Raw genomic sequence first — 5,698 nt, forward strand, 5'->3', positions numbered from 1 at the left:
TTAAAAGTGTTTAATATACACAGAAATAGGTAAAAAATTAATTTTTCAAAAGAACATTTAAGCTTTCCAAAATCTAACCCTAAGAATACATACAATACTAAAACATATGTTGCCAAACCCTAGACCAAAGAATATCATGATTCACTACTTTCACTCATCTATGTTGAAAAAATTCAATTTATTATATCTTAATTTATATCACTGAAAACTTTTTATAATTACATGATTTTAATTTTTCGCTTATCAAAATAATTTTTACAAAATTTATAAATAATTTTTAAGATCAACTATACCAAACGACTTCAGTGGACGTCGTCCAGAAGACTTAACAGAATCTCAGAAGACTCAGAAGACTTAGCGGGGCTATATTCGTAAAAATGAGTTCTGTTTTTTTGTTTGGTCACTAGGGGCTGGCTGTAATTTCACAAGGCTTTTGGGTTACTTTTGCATTTGATTCAAGTTTGGGTATACTTTTGCAATCAAAATCAAGTTATGAGTCATATTTGGTAAATCTCCTTTATATTATTTCAAATATTTTTTTTGAAAATATGATTAGGTGATTCTTTTAAAAGTTGAAAATGTAAAATTTCTGAATAAGATCTTTTACTTTTCTAAACTTTGTATTTAAATCAAAATTTTCACATTTACCTTTTTATCACCAAAAACTATTTTTTATTTCTTTGATGTGTTTAATAATAAATTTCATAATATAAATTTTATTCATTATATTAATTGGTCTGATAATCTCCCAATCAAATTATAATGTTTTAAGGCAACTAATTGATTGTCATTGTGTGTTATCAACCTTTTAATTAGTTAATATAAATTATTATGTGTGATATCATAATTAGTTTAATTAGCTTCAGTATTTTCTTTTTGAACATAATGAAAATAAATATAAATTAAATGTTAATGAACTAATCAAATTATAACAATTTTTTTCAATTGTTTTTATAAATAGCACATAAGCAAAAGTCATTTAAGTGATTTCTCAATTATTATATAGTAAGATATAATGTTTTCACTGGACAACCACCGCTTGATTGCTTTATAGGTGACAATATTATGTTATTATAAAACTGTTATTGTAAACCTAGCTACCTAAATATATTGTACTGAGATTTTATAATCAAATTTTATATAAACGCATATATCATGTGGGAACTCTAGCTGTAATGGATACTTAAAAGGAATCAATTGATTAGAATCATTTTAACTATTATACACAAACTACCCACATAATTAAATATTTTCTCTTAAAAATAGATAATATTCAATTTATTAAATATTTAAAAAGTAATTTAATAAATATGTTTGTTGTTGTTACCTACCAGCAATTAAATTGGGTTTCGTCTTTATCACCAGCATTTTTTGTTTTTCTTGGCATTCTTGCTTATAGTATATGTGTATATATTATGATATCTCCTTCGAAGCTTTAACATGTCTTTCCGTAACTCAATTTATACAACGTAATGTTCCTTAGTGCGTATCCAACCAACCAACATTGAGTTGGTTGCCATCCATCGAGATAGATCTGGTTAGGTGGTCGGCTTTGCAATTGTCCTATTGATGAAACCTAGCCTTTGTTTGGCTTGAATTGAGTTAGAAAATTCTGTTGTCCACTTAGTATAATTATCGCCACGAAGTAGAACTGAGGTGATAAGAACACCTGGATTGTCTGAAGGACGTAGGTAGTGGATAGAAGATGTAGTCGAGTCGATAACCGAACCCGAGGGCGATTGCGCCGATGTAAGAGTATCGGACACACGTCAAAGGAAATTTTTTTAATGAAGACTTAGGTTCCAGAATTTTATGCTCTGATGCCATGTAATAGTTTGGAATAGAATGAATCTTATATATTAAAATAGAATTCACAACCTTGATTCATGTGTGATTTTTTTAAAAATGGACCTAATGGACCTATTCCTAGAAAGTCATGTTACATTTAATCTCTAATCTTATCATTTAAATTTTGGGCCTACCAGAAATTTTTATTGGGCTATCAATAATTGTATTTAAAAAATAAATGATCCATTGAATTTATAGATAGTATAAATTAAATATATATAATTTACTGTTGTAATACTATACATTCCATATGTTAATTATTTAAATATTTTTCGATGTTAACTTTTAAAATTAAAAAAAAAAATTTAAATAACAAAAATCATATTATCTAACAATGATTAATCTTTACTACCTTAAACCAATGAAAACAAATTAACTATATAGTTTATTTTAAAAATTAAACAAAAACTAAATGTTTAATTATTTACTCGATAATATAAATCTATGAAGTGAAAAGTTTAACTTTTTAAAAACTTTCAAAATTTGTGAAATGTTACAATATTTTTGAATATGACAATTAAACAATATTTTACTAATCTATATATATATAGTTACGATTTTAATGATGAAATAATAATCTGAAAATATATATATAGAAGAAGATACAAATCGATGAGAAAATTTGAAACAATCTGTTCAATGAAAAAATATACCGTATAGTTATTATGTTTTAAAAATTGATAGACACATATATATTATAATATATAACAATTTAGAATTGAAAACAAAATGTTTATATAAAAATAAATGAAAACAAAAACCCGCGCGGTTGCGGAGGTCGAGATGTAGTTGTTTATTATGATAGCAAGATCTCGGTATTTATACAACGTAATGTTTCTAAGTTGATAAAGATTGATAATAAAGTTATCATTATCTTAAACTGACGTTGATCTCTTCTCTTCCTTCACACACAGATTCCTAAGGACACAAGCTTTGTAAATATCAAGGATGTTTGTATTATTACAACACCCTCCAAGGCGTTCTTAATTTCCAGAGTGAACGCACCTCAGAAAATTTGCCATCTTATATGGCAATTAATCTCGGGACATGTAGCAGTAACAAGGAACTTAATACGTCGTAATCTGCGGTGTGATGATTACTGCCCAAGATGTGGAGAGCCAGAGGAAAATGTAACCCATGCGATCTTTGAATGTCCCCCAGCGTTACAAGCATGGGAACTATCATCTACGCAGTCAAACCCCCAAACTTTCCCCATATCGTACGCCAATATGGACTACCTTTTCTGGAGGAAAAATACAATTAGAAGGCCAGAAGATGATAGAGACCCTTATCCCTGGATAATCTGGTACATACGGAAGGCGAGGAATGATAAGCTATTCAGGGGGATTGACAGGGACCCTCTGGAACTGGTCTGGTATGCAGAGAGTGAATGTCAGGCTTGGTATAATGCTAAGGAGTCTATACCTAATCCCCTTCAGGCACCAAACACTGAAGTGGTACAAGCCTTAAGCTTGAATAATATGTGCATGGTGGATGGCTCTTGGACATCCACAGATCTATTCAGTGGAATTGGTTGGGTATGGAAGGATAACACGGGAAAGATCCAACTTATGGGAACATGGAATTTAAGGAGGCGGGAGACAGCACTACACTCGGAATTGGAAGCATTGAAATGGGCATTGGAAAGCATGCTTCAACATTCAAACTGCCAACACTTTGGTACAGATTGCAAGGACCTGATAGCTATGATAAAGGAACCCTAAGCCTGGCCAAAGTTTTCAACGGAGCTGGAAGCCATTCAAATCATCCTCATGTGTTATTCGGACTTCAAGATCACCTACGTGCCAAGAACACAAAATGAAATTGCTGATTCTTTAGCTAGGAATGCTCGATCTTTTCATAGATCTCTATGTTTTATTGGTTGTTCTATTCCGGTCTGGCTACCCAGACCACCTCATGTTTGAGTAATAGAATAGCCATTTGTTGACAAAAAAAAAAAAAAAAATTCCAGAGTGGTTTTCAACCACAAGCCACCGATATAATCCTGGCTTCTTACCCGAAATCAGGTACTACTTGGCTCAAGGCACTCACAGTCACCCTCCCGGAGAGATCAAAGAACCATCCTTCTTCTGATGCTGATCATCTTCTACTATATGAGAATCCTCACGGAATTGTGCCAGCTCTGGAGATCAAAGTTTATCACGAAAGCTCAAGTCCTAACCTAGACAAGTTCTCAGCAACTCCAAGGCTATTCTCGACTCACATGCGACTTCACGCGATGCAAGAAAACCTCAGACACTTTCCTTGCAAGATTGTGTATGTGTGTAGGAACGTGAAGGACACATTGATCTCAAGTTGGTTTTTTGCCATTGCTTTTCTTAAAATACAACCAACCAAAAGCATTCTCGAGTCTATGTTTCAAGAGTTCTGCAATGAAACTATCTATTATGGACCTTTTTGGGAATATCTCTTGGGCTACTGGAGAAGAAGCTTGGAAGACCCCAAGCATGTCCTTTTCATGAGGTAGGAGGAAATGAAAGCGGAGCCACGTGATCAGATCAAGAGACTAGCCGACTTCTTGGGTTGTCCTTTTACTAAGCGAGAAGAAGATAATGGAGTTGTAGACAAGGTCTTGGACCTTTGCTCTCTGCGTAATCTGAGCAGTTTGGAGGTTAACAAAACACTACAAGAAAACATGTTTGTTGCAAGGAAAATTTTCCAGGGAAACAATTCCTCGCAAATTTGCAACGGATCTACAAGCGCATTGCGACGAAAAAAAAACCCTCGAAAATTTGCGTCAAAAAAATTTTCTCGCAAAATTGCGACCAATTTGCGAGACTTTTCCGCAACCTCACGCAAAACCATTGCGAATTTGCGGTAGAAACTCTCGTCGCAAATCCGTTACAAATTTGCGAGGGATTTGCGCGTGAATTGCAATACCATGTACGTTCGTTGCAATTCCATCGCAAAAAAACAGATAGGTTGGTGATTCACGTTTTTTGTGTAACTAATTTATGAAAGGGATTTAATCTCGCAAATTCTGTTGCAAAAAACAGATAGGTTAGTGTTACACGTTTTTTTTCTGTGTGTAACTAATATTTGCAAGGGACACATCTCTCTCGCTAATCCCTTCCAAAGTGGAAAGGCATCGCAATGCCGTTGCAATATCTTTCGCAATTCCCTCCAAGTGCCTTGCAAATATTTTTAGATGTCTACACATAGCAGCTGTGAGTATTGAGCGGAACATTGGAAAAAAAAAAACGAAAAAAAGAAAAAAAAGTTGAGAGAAATATATTGCCATGAGTTGTGGGTAAGGAAAAAAAAACAAGAATTAAAAAGTTGAGCGAAAAATGGCATCCGGACATGAAATTTACGCTTTACGGGCATGGATGTACAATCATAAAGATCCGGAGACTGGTGAAGTGACGAAAGAGTATCGGGCTGGACTACGGGGATTCTTACAACAGGAAACTAACCAACCATTCGCAAGGGAACATGGTAAAATCTTTTGTCCCAGTAGAAAATGCAAGAACAAGCCATATTTATAAATAAATATTGTGAAGAGGCATCTATATAATAGAGGATTTAGACCAAGTTACTACATATGGTTTTTGCATGAGGAAGGTGCATCAAGTAGTAGTACGGGTCAAGGATTTGAAGTACCAAATTATAATGCTAATTATTATAATCCTCGTGAGCCAAATATGTTTGAAAATAATGCGGGTGATGGGTATGATCAAAATATGTTTGGAAATACTGTGGGGGATGGGTATGAGCAACATGAAAATAGGTATCATGATATGGTTACAGATGCATTGCATGAAGCTGCTATTCCTGATAGTAGTAGGGAAGAACCTAACATAGACGCACAACGGTTTTATAATATGTT

General features: G+C 33.5%; 1 pseudogene; it reads left to right on the forward strand.

Moving 5' to 3' along the window:
- The first annotated feature begins 3,796 nt into the window (after positions 1-3,796).
- LOC106393231 lies at positions 3,797-5,361 on the forward strand (annotated as a pseudogene).
- Positions 5,362-5,698: the final 337 nt, after the last annotated feature.

Source organism: Brassica napus, chromosome C4 (genome assembly GCF_020379485.1).
Source record: "Brassica napus cultivar Da-Ae chromosome C4, Da-Ae, whole genome shotgun sequence".
Taxonomy (NCBI): Eukaryota; Viridiplantae; Streptophyta; class Magnoliopsida; order Brassicales; family Brassicaceae; genus Brassica; species Brassica napus.